Source organism: Lipophrys pholis (assembly GCF_963383615.2).
Source record: "Lipophrys pholis genome assembly, chromosome: 1".
NCBI classification, from domain to species: Eukaryota; Metazoa; Chordata; class Actinopteri; order Blenniiformes; family Blenniidae; genus Lipophrys; species Lipophrys pholis.
In genome coordinates this window covers 46,461,729-46,489,694 of record NC_137635.1, presented here as the reverse complement: position 1 = coordinate 46,489,694, position 27,966 = coordinate 46,461,729, and positions in this window count along the sequence as shown.

Below are 27,966 nucleotides of genomic sequence, written 5' to 3'. Positions count from 1 at the left end.
CTGATGAACGAATTAATCCTGTTGGTGCACATGATGAAAAAACCTTTAGTGACAATGACTTTTGTATATCGCTTTGTTTTTCTTCTTCTTGGTGCTTAATTCGATTGAAGAACATAAAAAACATGTCGGAACAAAGTGAATTTGGTATTTAATTACGATTGTATCTCGCCCTCAGGACTTTTTTCATTTGGATTCCTTGCAATGACACATTAATTTAGTAATATTGAACAACAATGTAAATTAAGCTTTTTACTATTTGGACTACTTGGTGTTGAGGTCGGGACTGCTGCTTCAGAGTCAGAAGACCCAAGTTCCACTTTGATATACATGATGATACCAACTGGTAAAAAGCCCAGTAAGTCCCTGTTATACACTAAAGACTTTTCTTTTTTGGCTCTTTTAGCTCTTATCCACTTTCCACAAATTTTAAGTTGGATAAACCATCCAACCGTCCATCCATGCACCACTGCACGACCTGTTGGAAAAACCGAGGATTGAAAATTAATAATTTCTCATCAGATTTAGTTTGACGTTGACCTCTGTCACCCACAGCAGGAGGATCACAACAAATACTACACTATAGAACCAATTTATGACAAACAAGAAAAAAGTATTAATGTCTCTTTTAACCAAATGTGTTTGTCAAACAGTATAGAGTATGTATGCAGACAAGCTTTTAGCCGCTTTTAGATGCTCATTAAAACAATCCTCCGAGTGCCTGTCTGCATCACTTTCCTTGATATGTAGATGAAGTCACAAGATATTTCCCATCGTTATTGCTGTTGGACATATTTTTAGCAATGAAAGCTACAATTAGAGTACATTTTGAACTCTGTACAATCTATTAGACGCTGTCAGCGTGCTCCTTTAAATAGAAATTTTCCTTTTCATGTTCACGTCATTCAACTTTAATTGCTCGTAGATGAGGAGACAAAGGGGTCCCTAGACTAAGGTTTAAATATAGAAACTTCTTTAGTAATATTTTTCTCCTGATTTGAATTGATATTACTACAGATCCATCCAGGTGAAAATATTATTACCTCAATTATGCAAACAAATAAGTGGTCACATCACCTGTTCAGAGTAAATGTGGCATTAAAGTGGCCATAGTGGTGAGTGTATTTATGTGATTAACTGTAAATCTGTGTTGAAATGGCAGCCTTAAATTGATGAATGAAGTTATATTTTGGTTGTTTACATTCAACAATTACATATTCTCTTCAAGAACACAATTCTCACTACTAAAAAAGGGTTTGGCCAGAAGCAATGCTTTTTTTTTTTTTTTTTCAGGCCACCCTATATACATCACACCAACTCAACAACAATAAACAAACAAGCTTTATATATATATATTGTGCATTTCTCACACAAAGCTAATCGATGTGCTTTACATAATGAAAAGTGCAACTAAACAGACCCCAGTTTATGTTTGACAGCACATTGTATTCACATTTTCATTTTCTGAAGTTTTCCATTTACCCTGCAATGTTTGTTTACATGGACACAGCAGAAACGCTGAAAACGATGCCGTTGGTGCGCCATGCCAGGAGTCGGCGCTTATGTTTGTGTTTGTAATGAAACCACACACACTTGGGCACAGAAAACAACACGCTATAGACATTAACAATGGCTAGCCCACTGACGTTTGTGTGGACAGACAATGAAGTTGAGTGGCTTTATGGGTGACTATGAAATAAATCCAGAGGATGGTGTCGAACGTCATTGTTGTTATTGTCCATCTGCGTGAAGAACCATTTACTCCAGCAGTGGCGTTTCCGACGTCTACAAGGAGTCGAGGCTGAGCGTTTCCAGAAAGTGGTTTTTGTCTGTCTACACGACAATGGAGTCAGACCGTTTTTGAAAAGTTCCACCTTGGGAGCCGTTCTCAAAAAGATGCATTTTGATTGGCTCCAACCACGATTGTAAACGGACACCCAAAATGCAATGGAAGCTTTGCATTTTCACTTGCAATTATTGTACAAACAAGGTCATCATCATCATCATCATCATCAAAGATCTTCAGATCGTTCTGGTGCGTGAAACACTTCCACTTGGTTATAGTCTTGGTTGTATTGGCTGTGTATTTCAATGTGACAACTGAATGTTCGATGGGATTCTATCAACACACTAATATTTGAAAATGATTCAGTCTGTTCTGTGACTGTTGTGCATCACATGGGCCACATGTGTTATTTATGAAAGTATGCGTAAAGAATTGTGATCTGAGATCTGAAATATACACCCGTTAACTTCAGTAGATCAAATAGTGAATCATTTCTGTTGGGTTCATATATCTGTAAATTTGATACCGATGGAGTCAGTGCCTCACCAGCCATGAACCTCACCGCACGTCACTGGAATCATCATACAACTGTATCATGGAGGCCTGCTCAAGTTTCACACCAGTTCGACAGTATTCTGGAACCTACCATGCCAAAGGGGGCACTGAGAACTAAATCTGACACATTATCCAAGTAAAGTCAGTGTTCAACCTTGTTTGGATCTAGTAACGGCAGATAGCGGATTCTGTGCTGGGCTGAGGTCAAAACCCAAGTGAACCCTGAAACCCCTGCGAAGGACTGGTGATATGTCGATGGCATACGATGACTTTGCAACCAATGTCAGCTGTGATAGGCTCCACCAGCCACATTCGTGAATCAAATCATATTGACCTGGTGATGACTGACAAGTCCCAACAACATATTTATTTCCTCAAGCCCATAGGGAAGACCTTCCTGCATTCCCAGCAGAGTAATCAGTATTCAAACCAATTCTGGACTGTATTTCATGAGACACCTCAATATAGGAGTAGCTAATGCTGTGTGTGTGTCTGAACAGATAAACATGAGCTGGTATGTTGGCTGGCCCTCCAGCAGCAGTGCAGTAGGGTGCTTAATATCAGCAGGATTTAAGTATTAGCTGGGCTTTATGGCTCATATGATCCCAGAGATACAGTGTTCTATTCTCAGGCTCTTTTGTCATGTGCCCGCTACTCCACACACACACACACACACACACACACACACACACACACACACACACACACACACACACACACACACACACACACACACACACTACAGACCAAAATTATGCCGCCTCCAAATTTTCAAGCAGAGACAGGATTAGGCCATCTGACTCTGAACTGCGAGTATATCTGCTGTGAAGATTTGTGAGAATGTTCGCCTGTCCTGCCGCTAAACCTGAGTGGCAGTGTGGAATCGAAAGGATTTACAGGCTTCAAGAGCGCAGACGGGCTGAGGTGTGCGGTTATGAAATCTAGATGTGCGGATTGATCAGTTTATATTAGAGTTTAGAAACATAACTTTGACTTGAGGCATCCAAGGAATGTGTGCATGGGATGTGTGTGGTATCGTGTGGGGTGAATGATTTAGTCGGTTAGACGAAGTTGTTTTTTGCTTTTCTTTTTACTGTATTGAAAACATAAGCTTGAAGAAGTGACCAATTTTACGTCATAATATTTAAGCCGTGGGCAACGTGACCACACTCTGTGATCTACTTGTACATGTGCAGACGAACTATTGAATACTACAGCAGTACTCAGAGAAAGAAACCTTTAAAAAACGTGATTTACAAAACAAGAACATTAGTTTTCAGAACCACATGATTCATTTCAATGTTAAATTGAATTTCACTTATTTGGTGCTTTTCCAGCACTTCAGCGTTTTACACTTTCAATCACATTTACCCATTCACACACACACACATTCACACACCAATAGAGGCAGCTGCCATGCAAGGTGCTCAATCCATCCATTGGAAGCAATTTGGGGTTCAGTGCCTTACTCAACGACACTTCGACATGTGGACAGGGGAGATGGGAAATCGACCCTGCAACCTGCAAATTGAGAATGGAGCTGAACTGAATCAATCACCTCAGTAAATTATGATGAAACAGACGATTAGCAGTCAAACTGTGACTAAGAAGTGCCTCTACAATTCAAAATTACAGGAACAGTGGACTGGCAGCATTGTGCCACAATAGCAAGTACCTAACAATAAGCTTCCTGGTTCAGATCTGCGTGAAAGAAGCTTATACAGTGGAGCGTTCTTATTTTGCACGGGCCTGTGTGGGTTTCCTCCAGTTGTCCAAAAACATGCTTAGTAGGTTAACTGAAGGCTCCCATTTGGCTGCAGGCGTGACTGATTGAGTGTCTCTTTGTCAATCCTGAGACAGACTGATGGCTTGCACCCTGCCAATTGTGGGGCGATGTCGCTGGGACAGGATCCAACTTCCTGTGACCTTATCCTGGTGGAAGTAGATAGATGGATTTGAGTGAAAAATGAATTAATCAATGGTTGTCTGAAGTATCGAACAGTCTTATGGGGGGAAAAAAGGACTTACAGTGCAATTTGGCCACTAAAATGTGACAAGTTTGTCCCAGGTGAGAGTAAACATGAATAATTTGAAGTGGCAAATGAACTACGATTGATGGGGTCATCATGATTTTGCGCAGTGACCTTTGACCACTGAATTGTACTTACTTAACTGAGATTGAATGTTCATAACAAACTTGAAGAAATCTCCTTAAGTCATTGGTTCAGTATTGATTAATGACTGGCTTGTTCAGCAACACTATACATACATATATATATATATATGTCCATTCGTCAAGTTGCCTGTGACCTCTCGGTTCCCCGATGTGGCCCAGACTGGCCGGAGAGCAGTTGAGTCAGTGAAAAGGAGATTAAAAGGAGATGACTGAGTCAGCTTGTTGGGCGGTCCACATTTTTTATTTATTTATTTTTTTGTATTTATTTTCCAAAAGTACAAAAAATAACAGAAAGTGCAAAGTGCATTGAAGGATCACCAGGAGAGTGGCTTCTCCAGCAGCAGAACAGAGAATGAGTTTGAGAGGCGCCTTAAATCCATTCTACCCAATTGGATAAAACCATAATTACAGGTGAAATCAAAAACATTGGCTTTGTTAAAACCAAATAAAAATCCTCCAATCCAAAACCACAGAGTTATGAAAAGAAAATTTCTATTAACAACTAAACCTCAAAACCAATCACCGAAATAATAAACTAAATTAGAAACCCTGCTGAAACTAAATGCCACACACCCCCCTCCCAGCTTGCACCTCCTCCTCAGCCCTGAACCATCTTTGGCGGGGTCCGTTCCAGATGGAATCTTTTACCCGGACACCGCCCTGAACACACGATAAGAAGGTGAGTTGAAAGCGCTCCACTCAAACACCTCAAACCCACTTCCACCCACACCTTAAAACATTCAGCACATGCGCATCAACACCTAAAGGAAACACTTAGTTCCAAGTACACACATATTGCACAATGCTCAATTAATGATTTGCCATGTTGCCTCCACAGACCCTGATTGGTGATGCATGCATCCCGTGCTGTGTGTTAAGGTGCTATAATATAAAAGGTAATATCTAAAGAGCTAAATATAAAGTGTGGTGAGTGATTACATCGATAACGAACTGTCTATTCATCACGTTGCCCTTGAATAGGAAACTGAAGTACATTCTTCCCAATGGTGTACAATCACCTCGCATGATAGGTGTCACCATTGGTGTCAGAGATCATATATTGTGAGTAGAGCCTGGTGAAGTGATTAAAATGTACCAAAAGAAGGTTCAGAGGAAAAGTATTATTTTCGTGAATTTCTTATCTATAGTCAAAAAAACCCAACATGATATCAAGGTGAGAAAACTCTGACTCATTTGATGTTTATGCAATCATGGTGACTAAACAACTGTATGGCAAATGTACGTCGATGTACAAAAAATATTAACAGTACCTTCTAAGCCTTTCTTCATCTTCCTCTGTGTCGATGTATCTGTTGTCAAACTTGTTTGTCTCCTACACTCTTACACCAGTGAAGCAGCAAGGGTGGGCTGTATTCGGCCATTTTGTTTGTTTATTGTCATGTCAACACTGTAAACTGCTTTAAAAAAAAAAAAAAAGGTGTCTCATCCTCAAGCTGGGGTCTTCTACTAGGGGGTTTGAGGGTTTTGTGTAGTATCTTAACTGTTCCTAGGACTGCGTTCTTCTGGACTGACGCTTCAGATTTTGTCAGCTTTAACCCTCCACATCTGTTCCAGATGTTCCTTCAACCCCTTAGTCCTTCCCAACCTTTTGGTTAGTCAGCAGCTGTTTGTCAGTGCGAAAGCTGAAGTCCCACAGAATCTTAGGCCTGCTGTAGTTACCCATCATCGAGTGAATGTCCCAGTGGGACTTGGGTAATTTATATCCATACTGTCCACAGATGTTTCTGTAAACTGTCCCAGCCACTTGCTTGTGTCTCTCCATGTACGTTGATCCTGCTTGCATCTTACACCCTGCTGCTATGTGCTCGACCATCTCTGGAACACCTTTGCACGGCCTGCACCTTGGATCTGATCTGCTGTGGTTGACCCATGCCTCTTTGGCCCTTGGGCTCAGTGCCTGTTCTTGTGCTGCCAGGATTAGTGCCTCTGTGTTGTCTGCCTGTTCAGGATCAGCCACTTCCTGTATCTGGGGCTGGTGCATGGCATGGAGGTGCTTGTCTCTCAAAGTTACTTTCTCCTCATTCTCAAGGTGTCTGATGCACTCACTGAGTAGCTCATCCTCTGGGGTTGTCTTTGTGATGTATTCTTGGAATTTGGATGTTGCATTACGGAAAGTGTCTCTAACGCTCACTCGTCTTTGGACCCTCCCTTTTCACTTTGTGTCTAGCATTAGGACGTTGGACTTGGGGTGTATCTATGTACCTGTTGTACAAGAACAAGTTATCGGTTGATAGTTGGATGGGTTGGTTCGCTTCTGGGGGCCCTCCATGATAAGGACTATTCTACCATTGGTTAACGGATGGGTCCCATCGCCAAAAAGTTAAGCTTTTTCAGTATGAATGGATCATATCTGGGCCTATAAAGTGACATCTCAGGCTACTTGGAGGCCTCCTCAGACACAAAACAGTGCTCAAGTGGTCAAAATTATTCGACGCTTAGAGCTGTTCCTGCTCATCATCGAACCAAAAAGTTGAATGTACTCTTTGTTTGAACATGTTCAACGTTAGGGTTTTACTTATTGAATAAACGCAAGAAAGAGGGATGACCCGACGAGTTTGAAGGCAGACGGTGTGTGTGTGTGTGTGTGTGTGTGTGTGTGTGTGTGTGTGTGTGTGTGTGTGTGTGTGTGTGTGTGTGTGTGTGTGTGTGTGTGTGTGTGTGTGTGTGTGTGTGTGTGTGTGTGTGTGTGTGTGTGTGTGTGTGTGTGTGTGTGTGTGTGTGTGTGTGTATGTGTGTGTGAGTGAGTGAGAGAGAGGGTGTGGGAAAGTCTGTAAATATGACAGTACAAGCCCTAAATTCCAGAAGTAGGACACTGATGATCCTTCTCATCACTTCAGTCTGAAGGAATGAGGACAGCATTTATTTCATGTCTGTGTCCTCTGTTTTTGCACTCTTCTTCTGTTCTGTGCCAACTGGAGAACGACACTAACACAATCTCTAAATGTGAGCGTAAATGAAAAACACGCTGCAGATTTTCGGTCAAGCTAATTTTTATCATTCACATCATTAGTTGCCGTAAAAATATTCAAGGCAACTCTACCCAGCACCTCAGTGGAAACCTTTTCAGGGGATTTCATGAAAGATGTTGACAGATTAGGATTGCTTGATGCATTTTTTGTTGTTGACTAAGAGAGAATCTGGGGACTTGGTGCATGCTTGCTGATTGTCCTTTTAAAAATGAAATGATGACACTGAGCTTGAATCAGATGGGGTGAAGGATGACTGTGTTGTGCCAGAGACACACCTTGAATTTGGAACAAATCCCACACCAGCGACTGCCAGTGCTGGAACCTGTTTGGAAGATGTCAGTGGAATATTGACAAAGTATGATGTCATCTCTGAGTCAAAGAAAATCTTAATCGTGTCGAGAAAATCAATCCGTTACATTTCAAATGGATTCTCATAACAGGCAGGAAATGTGGAATTATTCACTTTGGATCTAAGTAAACTAATTGTACTTGGTTATTAATCCCCTTGGGGAAATTCCTTTTCCACATCGACCATCCTATTTCTAGGGTGTGGAGGTGCAGCCACATTACGGTGCTACAGGGAGCTGATGGGGGTCAAGGGTCTTACCATGGTTGTGAAATGGTGAAACTTTTCTAAACGCTCCGACTCCGTCCCTGTGGGAATGGGAGAAAGCGCAACCTTCTTGAAATAGCACAACTGCGCCTGCACACCACAACCATATGAAATAGTTCTTCTACACACAACAACAATAACAACAATGGTGGCCTCCAGTGTCATGATTTTTTAGTCCATATTCTCCTGGGACTTGGTAGTTTTATAGTTGACAGTCACACGCTATAACAATCCAACTTCATCATCTCTACATAGGAATGTCCCTGAACTCACCATAGTAATGTTTTATAGCGTACTGTTCTCTGAGCTTGTGTGCGTGTGGTTTCAATACAACAAACAACAGCGCCAACTCATGGTCTGGCATGCGCGTTTTCAAAACACTGCTGTGTAAATGAAAAATCCTCTGAAATGAAAAGACAAAAACAATGAATTCTTACTTGAAATGTCATTTAAACGGGATCTAAGAAAACGTCTCTGAAAGCACGGTACCGTGGAGTTTGGAGCTAATGCAGAAGCAGTGCATACACACTCACTAGAAGTGGGCGATGGAAGGTTGAAGGTGGCTACTCTGATGATTCCTGCCGCCACATTCAGATGGTCGGGTGAAAATTTGGACTGAACAACTTGAGAAGTTCAAGCTGCTGCTTGTGATGTGATGGTATGAGGGACATTTTCTTGGCACGAATGCAATCAAATGAGCTCATGTTAAGTATTGTTTTTGATTTGATCCTTTATGGGCATGGAGCATCACGTACCGATGATTTCCTGCAAGGCAACACGGACGAGTTCACTGGACTCAGTCACCACATCGTAGTCCAACAGATTTCAATGTCGCGGAATCAAACTACCTAAAGGCCGAGGCTCGAGTGAGACGAAGGAAGGATTGTCATCCAATCTCAATCTTTCTGGTTCATTATGCACGTCCGTCTGCAAGATACTGAACCTCCACGCTGCACCTCAAAGTTAGGTGTGTTCATGCATGTGTGTGTAATGGGTCAATGTGACTGCTGGAGCTGAAATAATACACTCAATAAGTACAGTTTACTGACTGTGTCTTCTGTTACACACAATAGTTTATTGAGCATCTCCGTCGAGCAAAACCACCTCAATTAAAATAACGTTCATCTTTATTGCGTTTTGTTGCATTACTCAATTCAATTCCATTTCATTTCATCTTCTTTCTATGGCACAGAAACACAACACAGTCATTTCAAGGGACTTTTACAGCGAATAATCTAAAATTCCACATGAGCAAGTAGTGGAGATGGCGGAAAGAAGAAACTTCTTTTTAACAGGAAGAAAACCTGCAGAGCGAGATTCAGAGGGGGAGACTTTCTGCTGCTTCGGTTGGGGTGAGGGGATCAAATAAGATAAGGGGATATTTATTCAAGTTAAAAATAAACAAATAATGCAAAATAGGTATGAGAAACTTAAACAGAAATCCTTTCTATGTGCAGTACAATTCAGCTTTTTTTTCAAATGAATTACTGACTCCTGCAATAATGTTTGACTTTGTGGTTTGATGTATTTTAGATTGATTTCTGATGACTTTTGAATTTTTTTATAAAACTTTTCAGACGCTACCTTACGGAGAAGGACATAGAGAAATGATAAAATAGCTCATTGTAATATATTCATGATATGCATCGTTGAGTATAAGAAAAAAAGAAGCCCTTTCCACTTGCTGCATTACATCTGCGTTCGGACACTTCTCCTGCTGCCCGATCAAAGATTTATGTGTGGGATGAGAGCAACTCAACTTTTTACCTTTTCCAGGGTAACTACAGGCTAAGCTGCGGTCCATTGAAGAGAGGTGAACACCCCTCCTGAACCACTGGCCTTTTAAATAGATTCAGCTAAGTGCTGCATTTTCCAGCTCACCAGAAGGTCAACGGTCCACATGTGCATTTAAGAGCCTGTAGGCTTTTCATTACATCGTTGCTGAACTGCTGCATCTGAAATGCCTTCAGTGGTAACATTTGCACACCAGCTGTTGAACTGTGAGTTCACTTTATGCCGCAGTATCGATTTTGATTTTTTTTTTTTCCATTCCGCATATGACTTGAAATTGCTCGCGGAAGCGTTTGTCTATCAAATTGAGAAAGTCTTTTAAGCTTTATGTGGTTTTCTTCCAACTGCAGTTTCAGATTTTGCATGAATGGATTTTCACGTGCGAGCGACTCGACCAGGTTGGACTATGAAAGGAGCAGAGCCCCGGCTTGGGCCATCGTCAGTAATTTACTGTGAAATAAATCCACCGACGACTGCGGCAACACGGCTGCTTTTACACTTGTTTTTGCTGGAAGTCGCGCAGCAATGTTTCAATATATTTACCAATGTGTTGCTTTTGTTCACCGTGCTCGATAAAATGTGGCAGGTAGAGATGCACCCAAAGCACATTTTTTTAAGACCGAGGTCAAGTAGGAGTACTAACCTTTAGCTACTTGCCGATTCCAAGTATCTAAAAGAATACTCATTAAATGCCATTAAACCAGAGTTATACCTCCGCACGGCCTCTGCGTCGACGTCGTCTTGGAGGTTCCAGTATACTTGCAGCGGATAGGTTACCCACTCTTAAACACAGAGTTTAATAAATCCAGTGGAAGCCAGGATTTGTATTTGGATGCTTTACTGAACCAGAGAGTGAAAAGGCAACGAAACATAACAAAATATATGTCACAGATCAGTATGAACGGCGGTAAAAAAGGTGAGTATAGCATACCGTACTGTAGACACCAACCGGTAAGTAAATAGTTACGGGTAATTCAAACAAGAAAAATATACTGCAGTAAAAGATATAAACATACAAAATAATAATATCTACTCATTTAATGTGAATATGAGCGAAAACACAGTAGCATCATATCACCCAAGTTGAGTAAGTAAATAAACGTAACATTTTGCTCGTACTTTACAAATAATGCATTAGAAACATCAATATAAACGTTATGAACATAAGTACTTACAGACATTGCATCTTAAGAAAACTTTTGAAGAGGATGGAGGTTGATGAAAAGCACACACAAAGCATTCTCTCCCCAGCGCATGTAATTCCCTTCCTGAATTAGTCGAACTTCCTGTCTTTACCGCAAATCATTTAAATTTTGACGTAACTAATGATTTTAACAGTGAAACTGCCACTAGGGGGCGCCAAACAAGAAGCTGCTGGTGTTGTACGAACTCGCTTTCACCTCCTCTTGATATTATGGCAGAACATAATTCAGTCTGTCTTGTGTTGTTCAAATTCGAATTAAAGAATCTCAAAACATGCAGTATTGGACCCAATACTTGCAACGGTATTGATCATCCCTACAATATAGCATACCTGATCAAAATAGCCATATTTCCAATTGTATGAGCTCAAACCTTTGGCGTAGTTTGACAGTTCCCACATTTGCGTCACACCAGAGCTTTACTCCAGGACGGGCTTGAAGAGGTATTTCTTGGCATCAAGCTCAGTATTCACACTTTCCCTGCTGCTTGTATTTGATCCCAGAAATGGTTAAACCTAAAAAAAAAAAAACCTGTAACATCTGTTAAAGCATCTTAATCCTTCATCTATGTGGGCTTCAAGTAAGCGTCTCCAAAGAATTGAAAAAAGATCAAATAATAGACATCTGCTTGACAGTAATTTCTTCAATTGTTCAATCATTTTGGAATAGCAGACGTCTGCCTGTGACAAAATGTGGGAAGAGGCAGTGGCTACATTTACCGCTGAGATGGATTAGCCGACCAACTGGTTCATTGAAAAGCCAATCAATGACCTTTTGGATAATCAGTTAATCAAGAGGTGGCTCTATTGGAGCCGAGGTCACGACCAACGACTTCACCCACCATCGGGTATTTAAAGAGATTATGCACTTTTTATCCGACGCTCCACGTCAGATAAAAGTGTTTGATAAAAGTTGAACCGAGTGGTTAGTTTCTCGTTCAACCGAGCACCTGTGATATTCCTGATAATGATTCAGTCACGCGATCAACTGGGAAAAATTAGCAGCACGAGTAACAGCATGCAACATTTCAATGGAACACTAAGTAAAAAACAAAAAACAAGCCTATTAAGCTCATCAGAACACAAATGTATTCAGCGCCACATGTTCAATCGAATAAGACGGTCCATGTCCTCAACATGACCATCTGCTGCTTCTTTCACATGAGCTTGCAAACTGGTATTTTTGTAGTTAACTGTAGCCAAACTTATTGAGCGCTAACTACTCGCTCTGTAACTTCACAAATACCAGAAAATTTGCTGCCACTTTGTGTTCCTTAATTTCATCAACATCGCCATCACTTTTATTTATAGAGTACAAATTAAGACGGAGAAGAAATGAAAATCAAGATAATACTTATAATGGGTAGAGGCAAAAATAAAAAGGCATTTCACAGACTTGCTGTGATCACTTGCAGGTCACAGCATCTTTTAAAGTGAATTTTAAGGAGTGTTTATTTAATGTTTTTTTATTAAGTTACCAGCCCCCACAGGCAGTGTTCACGGACATTCGACAAGACCAAGTTAGATTACTATTCCAGGTGACTCTCATCTGTGAAACTATCAAGTCCCAGGAGAGTATGGACTGGGATTCATGATACTCTGGAGGCCGCCATTGTTGTTATTGTCCATCTATCTGTGCATGTGCCGAAGAACTATTTACTGCTGCCACGGCGCGCATGCACGGAGACAGGGCCCAAGCATTCTCAAACTGTTACATTTTCCCTTTTTTGCATAGAGTTGGGGCATTTTCAAAAAGTTCCACCTTTGTAAATTAGTCCCACCTCACCGGAGGGACTAATTTAATTCAGCGTTTTATTGTGTACATAAGGAAATTTGCAAATTGCTTACCATTTAATTACTATATCACACCATACAAACACGGGGTCAAAAAGCATTATATTCAGATGTGGCATGACAGAAAATCTTTGTATTTGTTACTGTACCTGAAGAGGTTATTCAGGTGTCTTTCCCTGACTACTTGTTTTTCTCAATGTACTTTTTTTTTAAACATGCCTATCCCTTTTCTTTCAGCTTCCAATAGTTTTGAATTAAATTCTTTCTGTATGATTAAAAGTCCAGCCAACTTTTTTCTTTGGGTATTTGAAGTCTACAAAGCTTATTGTTCAAAAATGTTGAAACAGTCACTACGCAAGTCATAAGCTTTTGGAGTTAAAATGTCTTTGTTTCCCGGTGTTGGTTTTGAGGGAGATTATGAGGAGACAAACCTTTTCCAAGATCAGGCGCGGGTTTTTTGTGAGCATCTCTTCTTTCAAGATCTTTGGCTTCCTTTCCTTGCGTCTGATTGCTGTTCCCCTCCCTGATGTCTTTCACCTGTGGCTGAATGTGTGATTGTCGTCACCTGGTGCCTTGGGTTTATAACGAGCTTGTCTTGTGCGCTCTGGTTGTCGGTCCGTCTGCGGGACTGCATGTCTGTGTTCCTGCGCATCAGGGTGCCTGTGCGCTCCTGCATCTCGGCGTCCTGCGTTGCGGCTTCTCTGTGTTTTTTGTTCCTCAGTTTTGTTTCTCAGTCATTTAGGGAGGTAGTTTTTGGTTTTCTTGTGGAAAATAAAATGAGTTTAGCCCTCAACTACAGTGGAATGGAGTTCTAGTTGTTTATGTATATCATAATGTAATTATTTACTGTTTACAATCCAGATTAAATTGTCCTGTACGTGGCCCCTGAAGTGAAATGAGTTTGACACCCGTATCCTAGACGGTACTGGAGGTATTGCGTCACCATGGAAACAGTAAGCCCTGACCTCACAAGCTCATTGGGCTTGAGATGTTTTGGGTATCTTACATCGTGATGAGATGAGACGTACTTTAAATGGGTCAAGCTAACTTAAAATGTATGCAATTCTTTCTTTGTTTTGTCTATGCATATATTGACCGATGAGTTTCAGTTTCCTGTGTGTCGATTTACAATCCATATCACAGGAGCTCAGTGTCTGCTGATGTGTGGACGTCAGCTGCAGGTCATTAACTGGACATCAACTACGATCTGACTGAAACAAACTTTGACTTGTTTTTGTAAAACAGCCAAACATACAGTATGTATTGTGAATTTTCAGTAGGGGGGAAAAAAAAAAAAGAAAAAAAAGCTTAAAGTCAAAAAAGGCAGTAATCACAATTGTGGTCTGCAGCATCAAAGGCTAACCACCCACCCGCTTATCTTTTGGTAAATCACGAGGTGAAATCATTCGCTTTCTTTTCCTGCTGCACCATAATTGACCGCTGATTGTCAACCCCCCCCTTCAGCTGCTGGGTTTGTGTGTGTGTGTGTGTGTGTGTGTGTGTGTGTGTGTGTGTGTGTGTGTGTGTGTGTGTGTGTGTGTGTGTGTGTGTGTGTGTGTGTGTGTGTGTGTGTGTGTGTGTGTGTGTGTGTGTGTGTGTGTGTGTGTGTGTGTGTGTGTGTGTGTGTGTGTGTGTGTGTGCGCGCGCGCGCGCGCGTGTTATATGTGCACAGCACCATGGCAGCTTCGTGCGTGCATGTGTCTCTGCAAGCGTGCGCGAGCGTGAGTGAGATCAAATAATGCAGCCAGAGCGACATGGCTGTTTGATCTCCTCGCCTAGTGAGCTACATAACTAAACCAGGGATGTTTCATGTGAACACTGCTTCATTATTTCATTATAACCCGTTGCAGTCTTTGAACCCTACAGCTAGATGATTAATTCAGGAGATCCCTCTCTTTTTTCTTTTTCTTTTCTTTTTTTTTTTTTTGGGAGGCTAAAGGTAGGACTCTGGGCAGAAAAATCTGCCTGTAATGACTTAAGTTTGATCTATGTTTGAACGAGATGCATTACAAACACAAAATACCTCAGACCAAGGTTGTTTTCCCAATAGAAATATCTCTTTAAACTTCAGAAAGGAAATAGATTAAAGCTTGAGCCACATAAAATAATCAAATATATTGATAATGTGTCACCTGTAATGTATGATTTTTAATAATTCCAGAGCTTGTTTAATAATATACAGTATAAATGTTAGTACCAGGGCTGCAAAATATTCTGTGAACATGCAATATGCTGATGATGTCATTGACTATTGTGATGATGATCATATTTGCGATCCATTAAAAAACAACATACTTGAAAACAAGTGTTTCAAGTGAAAAAGCGTTTTTTTTGTGTGTTTTTGTTACAGAATACGATTTCTATTTACACAGCAATGGCAGAAACATAGAAAACGTAGATGCAGAGGAAACAATTATTATTGTCCATCAACTCGCACATGTGTAGAAGAACGATTCATTAAAGCCGTGGAGCGCATGCAGAGTAGCAGTGTTTCCGCCGTCTACAAGGAGACAGGCTCCGGGCGTCTCCAGAAAGTCTTATTTTCACCCAAGTGTCTTTGAAAACATCCACCTTGAGAGCCAGTTCCAAAAAGTTGTGTCTTCAGTGACTCCGAGTGCCGTTTTCCTGTGAACGAACACCTAAAACGGAATGACGATTTAGCGACTTCACTTGAAATCGTTGCCGCGTAAATAGGATCTTAGTCTTACCTGAATCATATATTATGTAGTTATTCCAGGAAGTTACTATTATTACAAGTGACATCATAAATGTACTAGAGTACATAGCAGAGACTGCACAACGCTCGGTGAACATGCGATGACAATATTGACTGTTGTGATAATATCTCCAACACGTACAAACACAATTACATAACGTTAAAGAGTTGTACTTTGCAGTATGTGCTTCCAAATAACAGTTTACCCCTAATGTATTCGTCTTCATCTGCAGTTCCCACCAGCCGTTTGTTGACTTTGTTCTTTTCAGTCAGTTTCCTTGATTTTTGTGCTTCTGAATTCTGCCCCGCCGCCACCACTTGTGAAATAATTAGTGCTATCAATTTATCAAATGTTAATCTACATTAGTAGCACTTTTTTTCATAATTAAAATTCAAGCACTTTTGATCCACATAATGATGCAGTTTTGCTGCATCACATAATCTGGAAGTTAGCGCTTCTTGAAAGAATCAGTTTTATGAATAAATGACGAGCAGAAGTCCGCCACTAACAAGCTGAGCAGAGATGCAGACGCCGGCTCGATGAAATACGAACCGACGTTTGTTTAGGGTGCTGATGCGTCACAGCTACTGTGATTACAAACTCATCCTATGGGGTGATTCGGGATTATTGTAAAGAGGTCTCTTCTCTTTTTTAAGACACACTTTAAGGTATTGGTAGGAAAAATGTGACTTTTGTCACTTGGTGCCTTTTTCACAGGGTGAAATTATTTATTTATTTATTTATTTATCTATTTATTTGAAGCTCTTGAATTGTATTTCCCTGTTTTATAATGTTCACACATTTCATGGATGAGAATATTTGTAATGTGGTTATTTATAGAATGTGTATAAGTCATTATGATATAATAGTTGGTAGTCCGGCCCCCAGTTGACATCACATTAGGCTTCATGTGAGCTCTGAACTATGACGTGTTCCATCTTAAGAAGCTAAATAAATAATTTAATGAGTATAACTGATTGTACACCTCTGAGGAATGACTGACAAAGTATCTTGACAGTCGACATGTCGCCCAGTGTCTGATGTAAAGCTGAAGCAGGAATATAATTAATAATATAATTATTTAGTATAATATGATATAATTAACATTGTCCTGGAAGCGTGATGCGGAGCACGAACACCGGCATTTCAACTCGTATTCTCCGCTTTTTTTTCTTTTCCTTCAATTAACATTCTTCCCTTGCTTTCCAGGGAGCGATGACACCACGCAGAGAGTGAGCGCACCAGCAATCACTGCTGATCTGAATTCACACAAGGTGAACCAATTGGACTCCTGGTGGAACAACAACAACTCCCCTTTGATGCAGCCCAAGTTTATATGTCACTTACCTCCGACTAAAAGGGTAGAGTTTGTTTTTTTTCTCTCTCTCTCTCTCCCTTTTTCTTTCACACTTTGAGTCTCACTTCCTCTACTTCTGCTTAAGTTAGCGATTTCATACATTTGCAAGAAAATCCCTCTTGAAATGAGCTTTTAATGAAATTTCATAGCATCAAAAAGAATATTTGTTATCACAGTGTTGCTGCCCTGCTGCTCCTGCTGCTGTGTCTCTGTGTATATTAGCCAAGGCCAGAACCTCGGTGCAGCCCACGATGAGACACAGAATATAATTTGAAAATCAATTCTTCACACTATATTTGCTCTCTGGCCTGTCAACACAGGAGCTCCAGTCGAAGGCTAGAAGAGCAGGTCATCTAAAAATATTCTCTGTGCGCTTCTGTTTCATTTGAACTTGGTGTAGAATTAACAGTCTGTATTGATCTGTATAGCTTCTATCAACAGGTATGACTTTTAAGACCATAAGCAGGACGTTCTATATTCTTCTACTCGGATCCACAAAGGGGATTTTATTACAAAGATTTGGTAATGTAATTACCACCCTGTGGTCAGCGCTGTAGGAAATATGTAATGGAACAAAAACTCATGTTATCTGAGCATATAGGGAGCAACAGTGTTTTTTGTTTTTTTTGTGCCATTGTTCATCCATTACTCCATTATCTATTTTTTATCTGCAGGTCGATTTATTTCAGTTTACTTATCCCATCATCACCAATTCATTTGTTCAACCAACTGGTTTCAATGGATCTGTCCATCCAATGTGTCAAGTTGAATGATCATTACACTATTTGAAACTCCAGTGGCCAACCTAGTTTCACCACATCGAGTTTCCATTTGCATCTCCTGGTTCAGATGCTGTGCCTTGTTGGATATTTGATGGAGCCCACCTGTTTCTTGTCAAGTACATGTTTCTTCTCTGTAGTTCCGTGGTGTTTTCAATTTTGGCTCTGTTTTTGCAATGTCTCAAGTGAAAACACATTGTTTTTTGCATTTTAGTTTCAAAAAACATGTTGAAAACGATGTCCGTTTACATGAAAAATCGCAGAAACAACGTGAACAATATAGTTTGTTTAGGGCCACCAGTGGGTGCTGTTGATTGTTTCAATAATGAAACCAGGCAAATAACAAAAAGCTACGTATCAATCAATCTTTATTGCAGGTCCATTTAAAAACATAAGGAACACATAAAAAACTGTCAAAACTATATTATAAAAAAAAAAGCAAAATAGCCACTTCACTACTGTGTGGCCCAATATACCATATACTCTTAAAAAAAAAAAAAAGAATGGGAAGATGATTGCAACATTTATTCTCTAAGTGATTTCCTGTATCTGCTTTGTTGGAGTGCACTGTATTCCATTGCAATGGATTTGTCTCAGGTTTTTATGATATCTCACCCAAGACGAAGGTATGGGGAAGACAAGCTGGTTGAATATAATTGCTCCACCGAGTTCCTCTGGAAGAAGTTGAGTCTGAGTATGTTCTTTGATGCCAATCATTGTGACATTTCTGATCGTCTAAAAGATGAGCTTACTCCTCTTCTCATACTTGCCTGATCGTTCTGCTCCAAGCATTTTAATTGTGTGCTCTGACAATTACAGGAGCGAACACAGGAAACATGAGACACGTTTTATGTATAAAGAAGTCTTACCTCAAAGCATCTCAGTCCGTCTTACACGTCGCATGAGCTCAAAAGTCTGCCTTCAGCCTTCACCTTTGATAAACATGGTTAGGATGCCGTGTCAGAACGCAGGCAGTCAGAATGAGGTGAGCAGCAGGATACATCTCAGCATCGCATTGTATTATTGTTTTTTTTTGTTGTTGTTTTCTTGCAGTCAATAAAAGCATTGTGCATCTTCCCGTTCGGTCAGCCTCTCTCTGGAGCTTTAACAATTCCATGATTATTAAATGATTTTGACTTCTACAATTCATCAACCAGCAATGCTGCATTTGGAAATATATTGCAAAGACTTTTTCAAAACCTTTTAATAGGCATCAAGTAAAGCTCTTCCATGGTACAGCATTTATAAGATGAGAACTATATTAATCTCAAATAAATGAAACAGGCTTGCTTGTCTCATGACCTCCAGAGCGGTAGGGTCACCCATGCCAGAGACGTCAAAGGGTAGAGGCCTGATGAAGCGCTATCCACTGAGCCTCCAGGTTGGGGTTTGGACACAGAACTAACAATCATCTTCTCTAAAAATGTCCGGTTCTGGAAGCAGCAACAGAGGATATCAACAATGCTGGGGGCGACAGGTTTCTTGGCCCGGAACACACAAGAGTGGCAATCTCTTGTTGCTGCTAACATTGCTGACGGCATTCTAAACAGGACATGACATGAGGAAGTACAGTTTCAAATACAGAGGAATGTTCCGGTAGTGGGGTAGGGTTTCAAAACCTTCTCCGGGTAGGGGGTAGAGACAAAGGTAGTGGGAGTCAAGTAAACATTTCAATTCCATAGGAGGATATTCAATCGTTGTTGTTGTTTTTTTTTTAATTATTATTTATTCACAACAAAACAACAAACATCAGAGATCTCGATCTGTTTCTTCATTGTCACTTCCATGTTACCACAGTGTCACATGGCTTCAAAAAAGTAAACTAAATTTGCAGTAATTTTCTTCAGTAAGTAGTGAAACAATCTATACATCACCAAGGCCAGGTCAATCTGCATTTAAAGACATTGGGCCAGCTAATGATCTTGAGTCTTGCAGAACCCTCCACTAATTAGAGTGTGTTATTGTTTGTCACTCAACAACCACAAAACAAGTCAAGCTTTGCCAGTAAAGGATTGCTTACTGTGCTTTGCATTGATTCCTGCATGCTTAATTTATCTTAGAGCCGCCTTTCATAGCTTTTAATCTGGAGGAGACAAAATCAATTTTCAGAAGCCAATTTAATCCCAGAGGTCTCCCTGAGTGTTTTTAATGCTTGTGACGACATTTCTGTGAAAGAGGGACTCATGTTACAGTCTGGACTGCCTGAACCAGACTAATGATTCATGAAAACCATTATGAGATAATCAAATTACCAGGTCTTGGATGACTGAAGAAATATAACTCCTGGTGGGTCAACCGGAAATGATTTTGTTAAATACCCCCCCCCCCCCCCCCCCTTCTGGTTAGGCCTAGGGTAACACTGATTGAACCATTTGCCACGTTTGGAGAGGGCATTTTATGAACATGGAGTTGATCAGTTAGGAAAGATTGTGACACTGGTCAATGCTACAGAACTCAATCATGACTGAACACAGCCATCTATATTTTAAAGGAGTCTACAAACGTGCAGATCCAACCGACAGGATCCCATTTGTCTGCTCAATGATTACTAAATAGATCTGTCGATGTGTGTATTGTATGATTGTTGTCTTTTTATCCATGTTTTACTGCTGGCTGTGCTACAAATTGCACTTTAGGGATAATAAAGCTCACCCCGACCGTGGCCTTGACCCATAGATAATTGGGTCTGATCACATTAAGAAGTTCCTGGGGGTTATTTCCTTCTCAGATTGCAGATGAGAAAGGCCCTGGAAGCTTTCTTCTGAGAACCAGGGTGCCATTGAATGCCAAAGCTTGCCTAACTCACTTGAATTATCCATCAATCCAACTTCTATATTGTCGAGTACGCTGGAATCCCAGCTGACACTGCGAAAATGCAAGTCACAAATTGGACAGGTCACGAGCCTCTCACTGGCCAAACAGAGAAACATTCACAGAGACTCACATTCACATAGAATTTATTTCTGAACGAAAAAAACATGAATTAATATTCCTATACATTGGAAGTAAACCACAGTCCATTCGTTCTATACTGCTTTATCCACTCCAAGGCTGTGGAGCCTATTTCAGCGTACAATTGGTCACAAGGCAAAGACACTCTGACAAAGACACATGGTCACTCCTATGGGCAATTTAAGTTGACCAATCCAACTATGTTTTAGACTTCAATATAATGTTTAGAGTTCGAATTTCGAATTTTAACACACCTGACTTAAGGGCATTGAGGGTAGACGTCATCAGAAAAGACTGCATGCAAAGTATGTTAGTTCTTTAAGATTATGGATAATATTTTCTTGTCTGTGAATCAAACTTAAACTAAATTGCTATAATTAGTGTGTGAGGATTCTATTTCACACTTATTGGTCTCTTGCTGCTTCAGGCTGCGTCTTCTCCTGATCTACGCCGATGGTTGCATGAGTGGGGCTCGCCCCTTTGACGTAACAACGTCATTTGGACGCTCAGAGCTGATTGGTTGGCGCTGATTCAGGCACTGCTTCACAGAACCGGAGCGAGTCGTCACAAATTCCAGCTTGTGAGCAGCGAGAGTTAACAAACAGTTAAGAGTCCAAATGAATGAGGTTGATTATTTACTGCAGTATGAGGTTGAAACGCTTACTTTAGAGGACAAACTGGTGTTGAACTGAGTGACGTTGTGACGTGCTAGAACTCTCACATTTATGTTTTATTATGTGATAGAATTTCTGTTTACGAAACAGCAGTCCTAGGTTCAATTCCCAACATTGCCTTTTTAAAAAAAAAAAATGGAATCTTATTTTTTATTCACCTGATTTCTATCTCCAGTGCTCAACCTTTTCACGGGGATCAGCGCCTATATGGTTCTCATAACGTGTGTGGTTAAAAAGTTGTGCACCCACTTTACCTTGGCATTCAGTGATGTCATGAAATAAAATCTTGCCCCATTAAAGTATTTACATATCGAAACGCAACTGCTCACACGCCAAGAAAGAAGAAGCCAGGTTTATCTAAGACATCTCAGGTCAGAGCAGGATGACCTTTCCAACAGTGTGTTAAAAGGAACTGGAAGTCGGAACATATATTTCATTTCAATTATCTTTTCATTTCTTAGAATGTTGGCCTCATGAAGTATTACTTAGCAAGATTATCTACGTACACACTCTCTCACATCATTCTCTATGAACTGATAAGTAAGCCTGTGAACTTACACCACATTCTAAACCCAAACGCTAGATCGAAACAGAAATCATAACCCGAATTGTTAGTGGTGATCTCCTGTCAGGAGCCTGTGTTTCCACAGCTGGATGCATTTCTCGAAATGGCTGCAAATAAAATAACCATTCGGAGAAAGGAGAAATTATTGCCTCAGGACTGTTTCAGATTTGCCATGTACTTTCACTGCATCTATTGAATTCTGCCCCTGGGTCTCCCTGCTTGTAGTTAGGTCTTTGGCTAATTTGTGTCCAACCAAAACAACATGACTTTGATGTCTAACCAGTGATGGTGATACCTAACCTGAACGATTGACTTGAATAGGTAGAAGTGGGCAGTGAGGGACGAGGGGCGGTAAACACAATTTAGTTCAGGGGCTATTTACAGCCCTAATTAATCTTGAGTGGCCCAAACTGTTAAAAAAAACACAAAAAAAAGTGCCATTAAAACCTTTAAATTTAAACTCAAAAGTGTTTTCATTGTTGTGGAACTGTGTACATGTGATGAAAATGTCTACAACTATGACTGAAAAAGTCCAATCAAAATACAAAATACTATGAAATGTTCCAAAGGCTTCTCAGACAGCTGTTGCAATGACGCTCGTTTACTAGCAATGAAGTAGTTCGCCTTCATGGCAGCGTTCAACGATGTCTCAGCTCGGGTCTCTGTTGTGTCTGCTGCTCTTAAGAAATTTGTTAAAAATCATTGTTTTCTTTGAAAACTGGCTAGGTGGTTTGGGTTGCCAGATCGGAGCCTCTCGCGAGCGAGTGGGTTCGCTCATCCAGAGCGTAGAATAGTGGAATTGAAAATGTGTATGTTTGAATTCCACTGTTGATAGGCACTGTGGGTTCCTGTGGGTCCCTTAACCCAAACTGCTCCCTAAGCAGCGTACTGTGGCTTCCTACTCTCCCAACCTACGTAGTTAACTATGAATAAGTTGGGTTAAATGCAGAGAAGTAATTTCCCCAAGGTCGTTGACTCTTCAGCTCCTTACAACAAAAACCCCATATGACACTATATAAATGGATTTCACTTATAAAGTTCTTCTCCACTGCACAAGCAGTCCCCAAAGCGCTTTACATGGTTAATCAAATTCATACATTCACACACACACATTCACACACCAATGGAGGCGGCTGCCATGCAGGGCACTCCATCCACTGGGAGCAGTGTGGGGTTCAGTGTCTTGCTCAGGGACACTTTGACATGACCGCTCTACCAACCGAGCCACAGCTTGTACACTTTAAAGCAGGGGTGTCCAACCCCCAGTCCTGGATGTTTTGGTTCTGTCCCTGCTTCAGAATACCGGAATCTCGGAATCTATTGATGATGTCATCAACAAGGTTGTGAAAGAGCTCAATAACGAGCCCCTCACTGCAATCAGGTGTGTTGCAACTGGGAGAGAGCTAAAACATGCAGGGCAGGGGCCCTTGAGGACCTGGGTTGGACATCCCTGCCTTAAAGCAACTTCTTATGAACAGAACCATAATCAAATTCCATCGCTGATTGTTGGCTGGGGGATGTGTCTGTAGCTGTGCCATGGTTACATGTTACACCTTGTACAAATAAAGACAATACACAATTTATGAGCCACAAAAGAAAGACGGAGGAAAGCCCATTTTAATGTTTGCTCATGCAGTGCATTGTTTTATATTCAGTGTACCAAAACAGCTGTTTCCTCACACCAGTATTTTAATGAGGGGAATCGAATTTCAAAAGCACAAACAACTCTCAGCAGGCAAGCTAACTGAATTCAGTGTGGAAACAGGCCCAGGTGATATGATTAGAAAAGAAAAGCAATGCACAGCTCGCCGAGGGTCCTCATGTGTAGCCATTGACTAAGTTTCAACGTAAAGTAATTTGACTACATGCTACTGAATAACATGCTACCTGCAGGTCCGCTGTTCAGACATGAAAGCTGATCTGATACCCCGAATACTGTTTAAATATTGATAACACTGGCTGGCCCACTGTGCGTGTGCGTGTGTGTGTGTGTGTGTGTGTGTGTGTGTGTGTGTGTGTGTGTGTGTGTGTGTGTGTGTGTGTGTGTGTGTGTGTGCGTGCGTGCGTGCGCGCGTGCGTGCGTGTGTGTGGGTAGTGACTTATCTATCTGATTTCATCATTCGTCAATACATGGGAGACAGAGGCTGGTTTTGATTTCGTGTTTATCTGTGTTTGGCTTCACCACTGCGGGATGATTCATCCAGCTGCTCCAAGCTTCCACCGTGGATCAGATAGTTCAGGTAAAATGCATGGACCAGTTTTCATGTGTTACATACTGGAACATTTTGCCTTCGTGACCTCAATGATGGAAACCATAGTTCTTGGATTTCGGTTGTGGTATTTGAGATGGGACTAAAGCAGTCGTTTGGGGTGAAAACTGTTGCCGGTGTCATTGTGGACAAGCGTGAACAAATTGCTTGATGTACTAATTGCATGTTTTTGTCACGTCTTCAGCCTTCATGGTGTCACCAGACTTTGTATACATGTACAGTCTCATGTAGCAGAGCCTTTACGTTGAAGTTCTTTACGCAATGACATTCCTTCTTTTTTAATATTCCGTATGATTCATTCACATCTGATTTATATGAAAGTATACAATTTCATGCACGATAGTCAGAATCTGACCAAACCATCATTCCATTCAATTAGTACTTAGTCACAAAGCTATACTCATGGATTTGTCAGGTATCTGTACCTTATTTAGTATTTATGTTTCAGGTGGGGTTTTTTTTTTTACATTTACTCTCTATATTTAATCAAAAGTATGGGTACTTATCAAACACGATGCTCTTGTATGGTTCTGAATCCTGGAGGCTGACCAAGGGATTCAAGCAAAAATTGGAGGTGTTCATCAAAAAGAGCCTGTGGAGCATTCTGGAGAGTTGGTGGCCAAGAAGAATCTGTAATGAGGAGCTTTGGAATCAAACAGGGCAACAGCCAAAAGAGAAGAAAAAACAATGTGTGTCGGTTTCGATTGAAGATCCACTTTGGAGGCCAGATGGACACGTGGCCAAGAGGGACCTTAAGTGGAACCCACAGGGGAAGCACAAGGGAGGGCTGTCCAATCAGGAATGAAAAGGATTAAGCGTAAGTGCATGGGTACTTTCTACTCCTCATGTTCTTTAAATTAGCTGCTTGTTTGAGCTTATATGGAGACAATATAAAAATACAAGCAGCTTATAACCTAGAAAAAAATTGTTGATTGACCAAATTGAGAGCAAACCATTGATGGTAAGATTTTGTCTCACTCAGCTTCAATCCATCTAATTTGACCAGGAGTGTGGATTTTCGGCTGGACTCGTGGTAAAGTTAGTCATAAGTTAGGGTGATGCATTTGTGGAAGTATGAGAAAAAGCAGTGCCTCATGAATGTGAAGTGCATCGGTCTCAAAAACATGTTGATCAGTTTCAAAACAGAGCATGTTATTATAAAGGGGACAACGTTGATCTGTGGTCAGGCCTGCACTTTGGAACTATTTGGATTTTCTATCACAAGGCTGGAGCTCATAATCAGGATGGAAAACATGAGCTGGATCGGCAGAAATTCTATTTAATTCAGTTTTATTTCTTTAGCACCAAATACAACATGGTCATTTCAAGGTAGATTAACAGAGAGAGAAAAAAAATCAACAATTCTACATGAGCAGGCATAAGTTACAGTGGAAAAAGAAAAACTCTCTTGTAGCAGAAAGAAACCAGTAAAACCAAATGAGAGAGAGAGAGAGAGAGAGAGAGAGAGATACCAAAATAAATCCTCTGAACATTCCAGGAAAACCTGTTGTCGGTCTGCACACAATGATATTTGTATAAACCTGAATTATGATCTCGATAATAATTGGAAGGTGGTCACACACAATTTTTCAAATCGAAAACCATCTGCTATATTTTATGAAAACTCAAAATAGGTTGATTCATATCACATCAGTCTACAGTTTATTTCCGAGAAATATGAAGTGCCATTATCCTTTCCAAAGCAATCAGAATGGCAGTATCATCTGAGAATCATACCACAACAATCATGTCACTAGTGCATTTTGTTTTCTTTCGAGGTTCTATTTACGCGTTATGAATAGTCAGTGTGTTCCCATGTTTCGGTCTAATATCAAGAAACTGCTGTGGCTGCAGACTAAATCACATTAAATTCTGGTCTTTCTTGTATTTCTTTCTTAGTCCTCCTCTTGAAGGTCACCAGTCCATCACAGGGCTAACACAGAGACAGGGACAGTCACTCACACATCTACAGATATTTTAGAGTTACCAAGTAAGTCTTGAAGTAAGTGAGAGAAGTGAGATAAACTCACACAGGCACCAGGAGAAAATGCAAACTCCACAATTCTAGCAGTGCACCCTGTTCCCTTTTGTCATCTTTAAAATTATTTAAACCTGACAGAACCCTTCCTAAGCTTGGCGTTCAATCATCTCCATTAGCTAATTTGCCACCAGTGGTGTCGTCCATTCCGCGGTGGCATGCAGTGGCCAGTACTGTTTCTCTACATCTTGGTGACCCTGACTATTTCTCTTGTTTTTAATGTGTTTTCATGCGATGGACTGGTGACTATTCCAAGGTGGACCCAGCCTTTTCATTTAATGTCCATTATTGTTTTCCCATTGTGAAGGACAAGGGGACAAACTTAAGAGACTTAATGCAAGTAGTAGTACTGTTCAGGGATACAAGGGAAAAAGTCTACGGAATGATATCCAAGGGTTGCACCAAAAGTCAAGCTGGAAATGTTGGCCTTGAGGAGTAGGGAGTGAGTGTCGAAAAGGTTTCAAAGTGTTTCTAAGGTTTGACAGGGTCTGGTTCTGGTCCATTGCTTGAACCGTCTGAACTAAATATGACGATTTAGTCTAAATTAGTTTATTTAGAAAAATGCAGTGGTTAACACTCGCCTCACAGCAAAATGGTTGTGTGTTTAAAAACTGGCCCGGCCTTTCTGTGTGAGGTTTGCATGTTTCCTCTGTTTGAGGGGTTTCCTCCAGGTACTTCGATTTCTTCTTTCTAAAGCGCGATGGATGGATGGAATAAACACGGGTACCACCCTCATGTCAGCAATAGGAGGTCAACCTTTTGCTCTCTTTGCAATGGTGGGTAATTCCCATAATCTTTGAGGAAGTAATGCTCAAACATATTGTGGAATGGAACTCAAATAACAAGGAATTCCACCTGTCAATGCATCAAAAACACCTTTCCCAATCAAATTTATCATGACATATGAGGAAGTCGAGGTTTTCTCTAAGGATCACTACACAACGTAAGAATAAATATCTGACTTGATTAGTTTGATGACTTCCTCATACAGAGCCAATGTAACTTGACAGTCTATATTGGTAATGAAATTATACAATTTGCCATCATTAGTTTCAGTCACTTATTGATAGGTGTCATGTTGTCTCTTGCTAAATTATGCTAATACGACCTGGCAAAGATAAACAGAAGCACAGTGTGAAAGCAACACAATTCAGCAGTTGACCTGACAATCAGTCATCACCCCTGCCAATCATTGGTGACCCTGAAACGTTGCCAGACGAGCTTTGCAGTTATTTGATAGGGGAAAGAGACCAAGCGAAATAAAATGACTTCAGTGAAATGCCTTGGGTTTTTCTTCCCCAACGACTCAAAGCAAGTAGGAGATTTGCACTTCCGTTATGGCCTTTAGTGGGGTTATAAAGACCCAAGGCTCCTCGGACTTCTCACCTGTGGTGACAAATTATGCGTTCATGTTGCCATATGTTAAAGTATAAGAAAAACAGTCTGCTCCACTTCGCCTCTAAAAATGTTGGATTGAACAGAGCTGTTGTTGAGCTGACCTGTAATGACACAGTAATCAGTCTCACAGCAACGTAAGCGCTCATTCCACCTGAGTGCAGAGTTGACCGACGATCCACCACCAGAAAGGACCTGAAATGTTGCTCCTGTAATTTGTTTCCAGAGCAGGCAGAAGACAATGAAACTAAAGACTTTGGCCCCAAACTATTACAGCCCTGTCTCCTGAAAATGATGCTCCCATACGGCTGAATGG